This window comes from Montipora capricornis, chromosome 4 (genome assembly GCF_036669925.1).
Source record: "Montipora capricornis isolate CH-2021 chromosome 4, ASM3666992v2, whole genome shotgun sequence".
Lineage (NCBI taxonomy): Eukaryota > Metazoa > Cnidaria > Anthozoa > Scleractinia > Acroporidae > Montipora > Montipora capricornis.
The window spans coordinates 8,794,113-8,808,665 of NC_090886.1; the positions used below are offsets into that span (position 1 = coordinate 8,794,113).

The window sequence follows — 14,553 nt, forward strand, 5'->3', positions numbered from 1 at the left end:
TTGGTTTGTCCATCTCTTCCGAGATACGGCTCCTTCAATCTCAATATGGGAGGAGTGTTAGCTGTAGCATCTTGGAGGTCATGGGCGGGAATCCCACTGGGGCCTGATGTTTTTTTTTTTTCAGGATTCTTATCTGGCAGTTGGTCTACATGACTTTGTAACTTGGAAGATCATTTCTTAATTTTGACCATAGTTGTCAAATTAGATTTGAGCATCACTTTGTCTAGTTTTATCCTTTTATCCTGTTTTTGTATGGGGAAGATGTTTATTACACAATCGTTTTCTCTTCACTATACTAGAAAGCAACACCTCCATCTTTTGGGAATCTTAAACCCTTTTTATGTTATCAGGCATTTTGATTTGATGGCCTTATAACTGAAGCTAAATCTGAGTGATCCCAGCTTGAACAAAGACCATCCTCTGACACCATACATGCAATCTTAGACAGCGACCTGGTTATGGTTCCTGTAAACATCCTAACAGTCACAATACAGAGAGCTGATGAATTGTATTCAGTCTGTATTCAACAAAGCTGATTACTATAATTGTGTGCAATGAACTGTTAGATTGTATGGAGCATGACCTGGGATTGGTTTATCATCATGGCTATGTGGGCCTTGGGAAGTGCGAAAGTGACACAAGCACCAAGTGGAGCGAGCTAGACTCTCTACCCAGCTTGTGGTCACGTGACTGGCATTATTTGGCTATCTATCCTTACCAGGAGCTCATGGGCTCCTGTCCTTACTCGATATTTGTCTTATGAAATAGGTGGTATGAAGAGAGGTTTTGCTTTCACGCTGACCTTAATATCCAGCTTTAATTTCAATCGTTGTGAGTCAGGGGTCTGTGGCATCTCCTATAACAAGCCACAGAAACATGACTTAAATTTTTTTCCTAACTTTGGCAATTTTTTTACGCTGTTTTATGCCATATATAACTATAACTTAACGCTGACTGGAGCTGTGACACAATACTCCTCTCCTTAATAGAGCCATGTGTTAATTAAATTTGATTTGATAGACATTTCTTCAGACTTCTCTGATAATTGCAAACTATAGGGTACACCGACTCAAAGAGTATTTCTTGTCCATAATTAATTATGTTACTGGTGTACACAAACCTCACTAATGTTATCAGGGAAAATTGATTCCTTTACTGATGTACACACGCTTTGCATGTAGTCTATACAAGCGTTTTGGCTGATAGTGATGCCTGCAGCGTGTAGTACCGCTCGGTTAGGGTTAGATTATGTACCGTTTTGGCAATTTTTGATGGGTGGTTGTAATAAGAGGTCCAGTTACATGTATCACTAGGCTGATCATTATCAAAATCCATGCTCATTTACGCTGTGTCGCTAGTAGCAATTGATGCACAGTCAAAGTTTGTTGCTTTTAAAACCAAACCCATCTTTTCAGAAAATTTGTAGGAACAGTGCAGTTTGTAAAATTCTTGCCTGCTACCAATTGGCTTGGGTTTGATTCCCATAGAGTTAAAGAGTGTGTTGTTTTGCAATCAAGGAGTTTGGCTGACACCATGGTTTCTCCCTGTGTTACGATTTTTATTTCCACATTGGTTTGTCCTGCTCTTGTGAGATATGGCTCATTCAACTCAATATCGGAGGAGTGTTAGCTGTAGCATCTCAGAGATCATGGGCGGGAACCCCGCTAGGGAAGTGAATTTTTTTTTTCAGGATTCTTACCTGGTAGTTGCTCAACATGTAACTTTGAAGATCATTCCTTAATTTTCACCACAATCATCAAACAGATTTTATTTACTCACTTCCTGAAAAAAATTGGAAGTTTATTTTTGTATCAGGAAGATGTTTATTTCCACATTGGTTTGTCCTGCTCTTAAGGGATACGGCTCCGTCAATGTCAATATTGGAGTTGTATAGTTTTTAACTACTATCTGAAAGGTCATCGGTGTGAACATCACTGAGATGTTAGCTGCAGATTCTCTAGTTTTTTTAAACGACTGCTTTTCTTACTTGTTCCCTGACTCAGTTTGTGACAAGTTTTACGTTGTTCATTTGATCCTGGGAGGAGATGTTTAAAAAGGGTCCTTTTGTCTAAGCTGCACTGCAAAGCACCACCTCTATCGCACCGGAAGCCCAAGCCCATGGTATGTTAATCATCAGGCATTTTAATAATTGTACGCGAGCGTTGTAAATGAAAAAAGATCCAATCAACCCCAACTTGAACTTGAACACAGATGGTCCTCTGACACCAGCCATGAAATCTCAGACAGCGACCCAGTTATGGTTCCTGTAAACATCCTAACCGTCACAATACAAAGAGCTGCTGAACTGTATTCAGCCTGTATTCAACAAAGTTGACTACTGTACCCGTGTGCAACGACCCGTTAGTTTTTATGGCACATGACCTGGGTTTGCAATTACCAGTAGCATTACGTCTTTTCATCTATAATCTGCACTTCACATGCTTTGTAATACAGTAATTAATTCTGTTAACATGACAGACTCAAACAGCATTTCTTGTCCGTAAATTATGGATTCTGTTAATGATGTACACATAAACCCAGACAAGCTTTGCTGTGATTGCTAACGCCCGTAGTGTGTGGTTGGAATCTGTGATGATCAGATTGTGCACTTTATTGTCAGTGTTCGCTGGGTAGTTTCAACAACAGATGCAGTTATCACCAGGCTGATCATTATCAAAGTCCGTGCACATGGACACTGTGTCGCTAATAGCAGGCGCTTGGAATATCACAGCAAACTGATAAAATGCTCAAATTTTGTTCTTTTTAAAACCGAACCCATCTTTCAAAAACATTTTCAGGAACGGTTTAGTTTGTGAAACTCTTTCCTGCCACCAATGTGCTTTGGTTTGACTCCCATAAAGTCAAAGAGCGTGTTGTTTTTCAATCAAGGAGTTTGGCTGACGTCTTCATTTCTGCCTGCATTATCAAATTCATTTCAACATTTCAAGAGATATGGTTCCTTCAAATACAATATCGGAGGAGTATAGCTGCGTTGATTCCTTCCTTATTCGATTCGTCTTAGGAAACAGGCAGCATGAAGAGAGGTGTTGCTTTCCTATGGACCTTAATTAATATTCAACTTCAGTTACCAATTCTGTGCTGCAGATGTGTCTTTTATAGCTTCAAGGACAAGATACGGAACATAATTTACACACCTATTATTTTCCTAACTTTGGCAGTTTTCGGACATTTTATTTCATATGGATGTAAGGGGCAAACTGATGGTGTCACACTTAAGCAATAGAGGACGTTTTCCGTGTTTCCATACCTCATCTAAACACGATGACGCAGTCGAGGGTTTGCATTACTGTCGAGAATTCTCCCAACTCCCCCGAGTGTTTGGATGAGGCTATGACAACACGGGAAAAAGTCCTCTATTGCTTTTATAAATATTCCTCAAAGATAATTCGACAAATGAAGGAAAGTGCTGTTTTTTTTTTTTTTGCTTCTTGGTTGAAACAGATTTTTTTGATACACGCTCATATTTCCTACCAGCCAATCATAACGCGCGTCTGACAACATAACCAATCAAAATTCGTGTGATGTCACAGCCGTGTTTCCATACTCTCATCTAAACACAGCTATTGACCAGTGAGAGTGCGCGTACTATCCTAATTATTTTATAAAATACTATAGTCCATTCCTTAACAGATCCAACATTTAATTTCATTTGATTTGATAAGAGTTCTCTACAGATCTCTCTGATACTTACAAAGGTAGAATTGTAAAGTTATTTCAGTCCATTAACATCTACACATAACACAGTGCATGCCAAAAGAAAGTTAAGAACAGCCGAGATGCTGTTTGTTCTCTTTCAATTTGTGATGACCACGTAATGCATTGGCAATTTTTAGTGGGAGGTGCAATTTTGACCAAGCTGATCATAATTTGAATTTATCACACATTATTAAACGTTCTATGACACTGGCGACAGTAAGGTCTGATATAACAGTAAAATAGCAAAAATTCTTACCATACTGTTATTTATTTTAAGAAATCAAGGCAATTTTCACTTATATAAGGTACATGTACTTACTTATATTCTGCAGTACAGTTGGGAGAGCTCTTAATTGCCAAAGATATGCTTTGGTTTGATCCCTAATTGTTATGGAAAAAAGTTGTTCAAAGTATCATTTGCCCCGAATGCAGTTACAAATATTATTACTTCTTTTCATCTTTGGTTTGTTCTGCTCTTAAGAGATACTGAGTGCCCTAATTTTTTTTCCAGGCTTCTCACAGAGCAGTTGCTCAACATGTAACTTCAAAGATCTTGCCTTAATTTTATCCATCAACATCATTGAGATGTTATCTGCATATTCCGGATTCCTGCTTTTCCATACGTATCTCTGTACTGGGCCTCAAAGTAAGGGCTACAGGAAGCCTACACTTTGTTCAAAGGATTTTTTAGCCGATTTGCTTTTAAGTTCACAATATTTCAGTGTTTGTTTTTACGTTACAATACCTTGCTAAATATCAAGTTCAATTCCGTAGTCCGAAGTCCGAATTTCTTTTTCCGTGGCCAAACCATAGGATTAAATGCTATCGTTAAATAGTTTTCACTTTTAAAACTGTTGTTAACTGCATTGATTCCAATCAAAACCGGTAAACGGACGCTTTACACGTTTCTACGATGGTATTAAAAATATTTAATACTTTTTCTTAACAATACCGGGAGAATATTAGCCTGGTGAAAAGTGTTAAAGAGTCATACGATAATAAATGCCCCCCCCCCCCCTTCCTGGTTTAGCGCGTAGTTTATTGCGAGAGCCTCTCTACCATGAGCATAGAAAACTTACGCATGCGCGGGGGAAAAAGAGTGATATCTTACTGCATGTACTATATGTTGTATGAACGGGTGATGTGATCGGCGTTTTTTTCAACTAAGAAATTAAACACAGGAGCCGAAAAAAGCATTGATCTTTGGATCTAAGAACCCCTTGAAGTGGAAGGGAGAGATGTCGCTGTATGTTGTCCTTTAGTCGTATTTTGGATACTAATGTTGACCTTCAGATGAAGCCTGAATGAATCTCAACATTATTAGAAATGCAAGTCGTTCGTGATTTCTGTGTCTATGTTGGCTAATAGTATTTTCTTTGAAGGCAAACATTGGTCCGGTTATTTATTGATTACCTACTCCACACAATGCCGTGAGCTAGATAGTAAAAACGTCTGAAGATGATGATCTTTGTTTTGAAGAAGTGATAAAGATATGAGGTTTCTGGAGAGTAAAGTGCAAAGGAATCTAATGTAGTTAAAGAACGCTTCACTCACCAGACTGACAGGCCATTGAAAAGCATGAATAAGTGGTTTCGTTGTCGCGGTTAGACGTACTTGTAGTCTCTTCTTGTTTACTGCAACACTTCGTTAAACCATCCCCAGTCGACTGACAGAATTTACCACTCTTGTACTTTTTGCTTTCATTGAATTCCATCTCCCTTCAAACGCACCACTCTAGTAGTTTACGTATAAGAAATCGTCACGACGTCTTAGCGAAGTTCAGCAAATATGTAGTCACGATTTTCAAAGATCTGAAGTCAAATTTCATGGGAAATGACGTCTCTTTTTCAGAGTAAAAGCACGTGCGGCAGATATGTACGTTAAAGGAATTTGAAATATGTTTGCGTTGAATTGTACATGTGTGAAAGGGCCAGGACACGGTAGAATTAATTAGTTTTTTGTTCTTTGTTATCTATTCTGGAGCCTGTTTCACGCCTACAAATGGTACATTACCATAATATTATGCCGAGCTTTTAACCCGCATAACAGAATGGGTTTACCCAAAGAGTTCACTCGTGCGTTTCTCAGAAATCTCGAAATCCATCTCTGAAACTGCGATCCTTTTATTTTGAAAGGCTGGCCTCAAACATGTTTCCAAGTGACGAAATAGCGAAGTGATAGTACAGTCTTATGCTTTCAAAGGTCGTCGTTATGAAGATACAAGGCCAGGAATAAGGTATGTTTGTTCTCAAGAAACGCACTTACGAATCGAATGAAATAGTGCTTTTTTGAACATTTTTGTGAAACTCTAGAAGCTAGCCATTTTCCCAAAATATCGGATTCATCGGAGATTTCACGTTCTCATCTACAGTGACATACAATGAGCTGCAATGACCTACATGCAGTGATCTATAATGACCTACAGTGATCTACAATATGCTACGATGACCTACAATGAGAGCTCAATAATGTTCTACAATGACATACAATGAGCTACAATGGCCTACAGCGATCTACAATAACCTGCAGTGATCTACGATGACCTACAATGAGCTTCAATGGCCCACTTAAATGACTTACAGTCAAAGAGAAAGACAAAAGAAGGTCAGGGTGAAGAGTTTGGTGAGCGGAAAACATCCATTGTGCGTTATCGCGCAATGCTTTTAGTCCATGGCATGACAGCCCAACTAACGGCAGTAATTTACGCACGTGGCCTTGAAGGCAGAAATAAACTGCAAAAAGACCCTTCGTCGGTTTTCCCGTGTATTAAAGCTAAATTGAAAATGTAGAAATATCAAGGCTTTGCTTGGCAATGATGAAATCTTAATTAGAGCGCGAAAAAATGTAGAGAAGATTATAAATTAGTTGTTCTTCCCACAGTGTTTTGTTTAGTTCAGAGTGCACAATGAAAATATTTTCAACTTACACAGCAACGAAGTTTTTGATTGGTTCAGAGCTCAGAGTTGAATGTTTTTAATTTTAGCTTATAATGTATCTCACTGTAGGCCATTGTAGCTCTTGTACGTCGTTGTAGCTCATTATAGGTGATTGTAGCTTATTGTAGATCACTGGAGGCCATTGTAGATCATTGTAGGTCATTGTAGGTCATTGTAGGTGATTGTAGCTCATTGTAGATCATTGAAGGTCATTGTAGGTCATTGTAGATCATTGTGAGTCATTGTAGATAATTGTAGGTCATTGTAGGCCATTCCTTGTTTTAGTAACTACGCTCATTGTAGCTCATTGTAGGTCATTGTAAGTCTATTGTAGATCATTGAAGGCCATTGTAGTAGGTCATTGCAGATCATTGTAGGTCATTCCTTGTTTTAGTAGCCTTGCCTGGGCAAGGATTTCGTGGGTATACACACTAACCATACTCCTGTCTGGGAAGAAAAGCTCCATTAATTTTTTTGTTCATTTCACTGTTTTTTTTTTTTTTTTTTCAAGATAGCTCAACTGAAGAGGATAAAGACTAAAGAATGCGAAAATGAATCAAAATGTTGGTATGTGGGATATTTAGAATTTAAATTATGTTGCACCTATAGTTAGAGAATATGTACGAAATATAGTGTTGAACTGCACAGTTGAGGGGGTTGGCGTTTCAGAGAGCATGGTCATAAAATGAGCAACTTGTGCACTTGAGAAAGAAGCCTGGAAAAAATGCTGGCTTAAGCGTGACTCGAACACATGGTCATGAGATTGCCCTCATCACAGATCTACCATCTGAACTATAAATCTAGTCGTTTAGTAGCTGGTCAAGTTCGAATTCGTTTTACGTAAGGTATAAAGTACATGTGTGATAGAGAATTCATATGAAATATCACGTATATAAACTGTGAAATTGAGATGATATGGACGCGAGAAAGATCATTCTATTGAAACGAGAAACCTCTGCATTCACTTCTCTTTTTTTTACAATTTTTTTCTTGTTGGCATATGCCCGTCGTCTTCTAATCGATGCGCCAACAAATTAGCCCTGAATACTGAAATTACATCACACAATTATCGCTTTCTTTTGTAAAATTACTATGAAGTCTTTGAGGACTGTTGCCTCGAAAATTTGAATTTTTAACGAAGAATGTGAGCACTTCGGCCACCTAATTATTTGTCACTTTTTTGACAACTGATATGTCGCTGATTCTACCCTCAACATGTTTCAGACGGGTGCCAGGGTGAACAGACCAAGATACCAAAGGGGAAGTGCCTTAGAGAGCTGCGCAACCTCCTCTTCTCATGTGTTCATCTGCCAAGAAGAGGCTGGCATAGCTGGGGCATGTTGTTCCAACCCCTTGGAGGTTGATGTAGTTCGAGTGGCGCCATGCATTACACAGCAACTGATACTCTGGGAGCTACTTGGAAAAAATGGCCTGCAGGCAACGCATGCGCAGAAACTGGACACCATTTAGTTCCAGAGGCGCAACAGAACGTCCTCTCTTTTGTAGAGGCTGTAACGGTAGCCTCAAACGGGCAAGAGTGGACCCGCTATCTTGAAGAGTCGCTATGCGGTTTGTCTTCGACACATAGAAGGCAGATTTGGCAGATTATCGAGACAAAAGGTAAAGTTTTCCCTATGTGTGCTCTTCTATCTTGTTTCGCCTTTCTTGTAAACAGCTTCGCACTAGAAGTAGTCATTGTTGTTCATGGTTGTTATTTTGATTGCACTGTGAACGCTTTATTGTGATAGATGGTTTGCAACCAATCTCTAGAGAGAGACAGAAAACAATTCTGCAAGGTACAATAGTGTTTTCACTCACGTGTTCAGCAACCTTGTGTTTCCACGTTTGAACGATAATAGAGCTCAATTCCCGGAGGATTAGTTGGGTACACCAACATGGGCGCTGTTCCATTGTTTAGGAACACCAACATGGCCGCCGTGACGTCACGTGAAAACACTCTATTGCTCGTGAACGAACAAAAAAAGCCAATGAGAGAGATCTTTCGTTTTCGTCCACCAACATGGCGGCGATGACGTCACGTGAAAACTACCTTAACAAAATTAATTTATCAATTATTTACATGATATTATAATTTTCTTTCTCAACTATTAGTTGTTTGAAAGATATGCGTAAGTTATCTTCACCATCGTTCGAGGAAAATACGATACTTCGACGTTAGAATTTTGGGGGACTGAGGAAGAAATTAGGGAGCTTAATTTAAAAAACGACAACAACTCTGCATTATTAATAATCGAAAACAATAGATTTGCACGCTCTGCGTTGCGTTTTACAATTTTATTTAATTTGCCTTCTCTTAGAAAACAACAATTTTGTTGAAAAATGCAGTATGTTCGAGCAGAAGTGAAATATTGACTAGAGAATAACGTTCACAATCTCTAAGGGACAATCAACTTTAGTGCGCAACAGGTAAAGAACATCGGAAAATTGATCCTGATTAAAAGTGAATATTCTTTTAATCGTTCAAAAATTCAGAAATAGAGAAAATATCTGTTTAGAAACGCTGCTTTTCTTATTCAAATTTGCCAACCACTGGAACAAAAGACCTTTTGTTTCGACAGGCAATGAGGCTCTGGTTGGTACATTAATGACAATAGGTGACGTCAGCGATATCTTCCTTATACCTTTTGCAGTTTGAGTTTTCATTGACAAGAGTGCGAGTCAACATAACGAGCTCAATAAAAGCAAAGAAGACATTGTACATGTAGCGTGTTTTGTGTTCCATAAACAGTTATGTGGTCTGTGGGGCGGAACGACAGGGATAAGATTGTCTTCAGCCTTTTTGCTGACCGGAAAGTAATTCCCACGTCAGGAGAACGGTTTTCCGCGTCAGTAATAGGACGTTTTCAACCAACCTCTAGGGACACCAATAACAATAGAGAAATGTACGACTTCTGGTGGAAGAACAAAAGAAGCTAATGAGATAGATGATGGTTTTCACGTTACGTCATCTCCGTCATGTTTGTTGGGAAACAATTCTTGGTTAGCTCTCACGCGATTAGACGACCATGCTGGTGTAACAAACAAAAGAAAAATGTCGCTCGCGTATTGCATAATCATAGAGCCAAATTGCCAAAAAGACTGTCTCGCTATTGTTCAGTACACCGACATGGCTGCCAATGATGTCAGGTGCAAGCCAAGGATAGGTTTGTCATTTGCTCGTTCAGTTTTTCGTCATCCGCAATTTCTCCATGACATCATTGTCATTTGTCTCGTGGGAAATGTAAAAGTAAACGTACTGCTGGGCAAATTGTTACATTTGGATGATACACTTCGCCAAATCTTTGATTCAGAAATTTAAGAGAATACCACACAAATACGATGAATCGCATAGTCGGAAAAACCTCTGTGCTAAATAAACAGGCTAGTTCCAACGAGGCTATTGAAACTCAGAGGAAGAGCATCCCATCAATATTTTCTTGATCTTCACGACGACGGTTACGGCAACAGCAACGCTACAAAGCAAGAATATGATTGGTTAAAAAAGGGAAAATAATCGTGCTGCACGGGCGGCACGCATTTCAGTGCATTTCTTTGCTTTAATCCAACAAACAAAAAAAATCACCAAAAAAAGAAACAAAACAAAACAAAACAAAAATCACGCGATTGTACATCAATGAACCATTCATTTTCTAGTTTTGCCTTAAAACCGTTCGTACCCATCCAGTTGCAGGATAGTTCGCCCGTATTGTATAAGGTGAACAAAGCAGAATGATCGAGACATACTGAGGATGGCGGTTAAGTTGATTTCGGAGTGGCATTTTTGTTGACGTTGGTTAAACTCCGTCTTGATAAGTGAATCTCTCCATTCATTAGTTGGGAGAAGAAAATTAACGAGGCCCTTGACAACATTTGAAATACTATTGGTTTTAAAATAATGATAGATAGATAGATAGATAGATAGATAGATAGATAGATAGATAGATAGATAGATAGATAGATAGATTATTTATAAAAATACATCGCAGCCAGGAGGATGAATTGCGTACTATTTACAATCAAATAAATTTATGTGGGTATATATTAAAAAGCTGAATGATTTACCAGAAAAGTTGTACAAATATTGAAAAAACAAAAAACAGTTTAAGAAAGGAGAGGAAATATATATATATATATATCAATATAACAACATAACAAAACAAGCTAAAAATAAAAATATTATCTTAGCTAAAGCCATAGATTTGCGCGCGCGCACATAGCCGAAATAAACGAGTGCTTGAAACGGTCTGTGCGCAACCGTTGCATATTAAAAACGCGCTGGCGTCTCGTGTTGTAAGCCGCATGGTGCCTTTCAGGCAGCAAACTGGAAAGCCTATGACAGGGATTGGAGATGGTCAAAAACTAATTATCGCATAACTTAACGCGTCTATCGTAAAGCGAGGCTAAACCATGCCTATTTAAGGAGTCAAGATATTACAGTTCTGGGGAGATAATGCATAACGCGTTCTTTTGGACCCTTTCGATATCGTCACTAAGATACGCGGGAAACGCATGATGGAATGTCTGCGCGCTGTATTCCAGAACAGGTCGTATTGTTATGCAATAGACTTAACTATATCTTCCGCCGGAACGCGGCTCTCCTTAGGAGGACGAAAACGTATAGGCGTTTATTTGCTTTGTTGATGGATTTGTTTACGTGGTTATTCTTAAGATTACAAGAAATTGTCACGCCTAGGATCTTAGCCTGGTCTATAGTCTCTAATTTTCTTGCCATCAACCATGAGAGGAATGAAATCGTGTTGTGTCTTTTGAAGTCGATAACCATGAATTTCTCAGCGTCCAGCTGCATCGTCAGTGCTTTGGACCAATCCTCTACGACTTTGACAGCAGCTTGGGCGTCACCGGGTGCATCGCACGGCACGATCTCTGCAACCGTCGTATCACCGACGTACTTCCAAGTTTGAACCTGGGAAACACTTAAATCGTTTAACATGAGCAGGAAGAGCCACGGCCCCAATTTTGTCCCCTGAGGTATACCGGCAGGTACGTGGCCCCACCCAGAGAGACAGTACGCAGAGAGCTTCACGCGCTCATACCAATGCGACAAGAAGTCGACCACCCAACAAGCCACCCCCCGGGGGATATCGAGACTAGATTTTACGGGTGAGAAGTTGATGATCAGTGTTGATCATATTGAAGTTACCAGCAAATCTTGTATATTGTCTGTGCAAGTCGGACACCGCAATCAGAGAAAACATCTGGAACACATTAAATTAGCGAGAGGCTACCGCTACCGCTACTGCTACTGCTACTGCTACTACTACAACACATGAGGGTATTAGCCAACACCAACTCAGGAATCATGGATGGCTGCTCTCCACTGGTCCCTGTTGTTCATAAGGGCGCGAATCTCGCCAGTGTTACTGAGTCCACTATCTCTTCTGAGGGTGTCTATGTAAGTGGTTGCTGGTCTTCCCCTGCTGCGAGTGCCGTGCTTTGGTTCCCAGAGGATGAGATTTGATGCAACCAGCTCAGGGTGGCGGACACAGTGACCAGCGAGGCCCATTCTTCTGGCTCTGATTTTGTCGGTAACCCGGGGAAGTGTGCCGTAAAGGTCGACGTTTTTGGTGCGGTCTTCCCAGGAAACGTTGAGAACCGTCCTCAGCATTCTTGTGTAGACTCCATCTATGTTGCGTTCTTTGTTGCGAGAGACAATAGCAATTAATAGCAAAAAAAAAAAAAACGCTGAACTAAAGTAGTTTGAAAAAATTCTCAGTTAACAAATTAGTACGAAACTACTTGAGGAGACAAAAATTATATTTCATCAATCTTTGATCTTTTTGTCCGTGGTCTGTGCGAAACTGAATAACAGGTTCCCAAGAGATAGCCGTATCAGTTCAGAATAGGTGCTCCAAGTTCGGTTTTTACGATGACTGCAGAATTCTCGCGCGCTCATTGGCTAATTTTTATTGGCAATAAGCGGACACATAAATTTGTAATTTATGCGAAACTGACGTGATATTGCTCGCGTCAGATTGAATGAAATATTGAAGTTTCTCGCATTTTTGTCTCGTGTTTTGACTTAATTTGCCTTTTTGTTAGTGTAAAAAACAAATTGATGTCAGGCTATCGCCTTGTGGATCCACAGCTACAATGTTGTGACGAAATTCATGATCAATAACAGGACAGACGCATGAAAAACTGACATCAATTTGTTAATTTTACGGAACTAGTTGGGCTGTCACTGTTATTGGTTTTAGCCAACAACCAATCAGACTTGTGGAAATGAACAACACTTATTCAAATGTTTTTTTATTATTTTTATTTTTTTAACTTATTTGAGTAATTTCTGAACATTTCTTAAGAAACTTTTCAACATTTGACTGTGAGCAAGAAATAATGACACAGTCGGCTGTTAGTTTGTTTGATGTAAAGTGTTTTAAGAGAGTTTTTCTTTGATCTCCCTTCTTGTCCTTCCACAAAAAACTAACTTTCGATACATTTAGAGTTAATTAATTTTATTCAATTTCTGGGGTGCCCCAATGAATTTTCCAAGCGTAACTAAAATCGATTGCCACTTAAGGAGAGTTCATTATTACCATTGTTCAAAACAACAAGCCGTCCCCTCCATTAACAATATCCTTTTATTTTTCACTTTAGCAGAACATTTTGTGACAGGTGCAACATGCAGCAGCGCTTGTTGCGTCGGTGTCGGACATTATTTTTATTAACTAAACGAGTAAACAAAAGTAAAACGGGTTAGGTCGTCAAGCTGTTAATAATTCAACGATTTAGAAGTTTGAGATAGAGTTCAGAATTTGTTTTCCAAGTCTGCCGCGTTAATTATTGTGGTTATGTTGAAAGTTGATGTCCGCATCCGTTTTGGGGATGATCCCGAGAAGGTCTTCCAAATCTAAGGTAAGTTTTTCGCTGACGGGATTTCCCAAAATGTGCCAGAAAATGATTTTCATAAGCCGGATCATTGAAAGATTCTCAACGGAGTTTAGGAGATATATTAAAATTTTGGTGACTACATGTGATTACGCAACACAAGATTGTTTAAAAACTCAGATTCCAAGGATGAGGCTCGAAGCACACCGTTAACTACGAGCTGTCGAATAAAGCTTCTGTGTAGAAAAGTTAGTATGGGACGTGGTGTCTTTTCCCAAAAAAAAAATTATTAGTAGTAAATTTATTGGATTTTGACCGGCGGACTCTTCGGCATAGCGAAAGTCAACAAAACTTTCGAGTCTTTCACGCTATCATCTTGAATATGGCACAAAAACATTTGGAAAGTATATTGAAATTGTTATAAATAGTATTTGGAAATCCCCTTTTTTGTGCAATTTCAACCTTAATTTATTAAAATAAACGGATCCGTGTTTCCATCTCTAAAATGTGTTTCTTTTAAAGCTTCGATATTTTTAGAACACTGATAGTTTTAAGTTGTATTGAAGAGGAGAAGAGCTTTCTTTAAGAAAAGGCATACGTTTGTCGAACTGCATAAACAGCTGTTGTCAGCAAGATGCTGATTTTGATGATTGAAAGTTCTCTGTGGTTGCAGTCAACTTGCCTATTCACGCTTGTCGTCAGTTTGGCGAAGTTTGATATCGCCCTTGTTTCGGTTCGTCTTTGAGGTTCAAATAATACTATTTCTAAGCGATGGAAGCTGAATTTATAATAAATAGAAAATGCTAATGTGAAAAATAGTAGCAATGGAATAAAGTATAGCGTGAAAACGTGGGAATCAAAAGGATACTTTAAGGACGGTTGACATGGTGTAATTTTTGATTCAAAGAGGGTTGTTCTCTCTGAATATGAATAGACTCTTTTATCTTGAGCTGAAAACTGGCGGATGCGTGATCTAAAACACGAAAACAGTCTGCTGAACGCGAGGCGTGACAATGTTCAGAATTCTGCAGATGTTTGAAAATGTGAGAGG

At 39.1% G+C, this 14,553-nt stretch overlaps 1 protein-coding gene and 1 long non-coding RNA gene across 3 annotated transcripts in view; both read left to right on the forward strand.

The window, feature by feature from the left end:
* The window catches only part of LOC138045497 (uncharacterized), a 31,880-nt gene extending 23,881 nt beyond the window's left edge, over positions 1-7,999 (forward strand). For both annotated transcript variants that reach the window (XR_011131592.1, XR_011131593.1), the window contains exons 3-4: positions 5,853-5,953; positions 7,878-7,999. This is a non-coding gene — a long non-coding RNA (uncharacterized lncRNA). The remainder of the gene's footprint in view (positions 1-5,852; positions 5,954-7,877) is intronic.
* Positions 8,000-8,137: 138 nt separating this feature from the next.
* The window catches only part of LOC138045496 (serine/threonine-protein phosphatase 6 regulatory ankyrin repeat subunit B-like), a 102,192-nt gene continuing 95,776 nt past the window's right edge, over positions 8,138-14,553 (forward strand). Inside the window, exon 1 of the mRNA XM_068892023.1 lies at positions 8,138-8,273. The gene's annotated coding sequence lies outside the window, so the exon portion shown is untranslated. The remainder of the gene's footprint in view (positions 8,274-14,553) is intronic.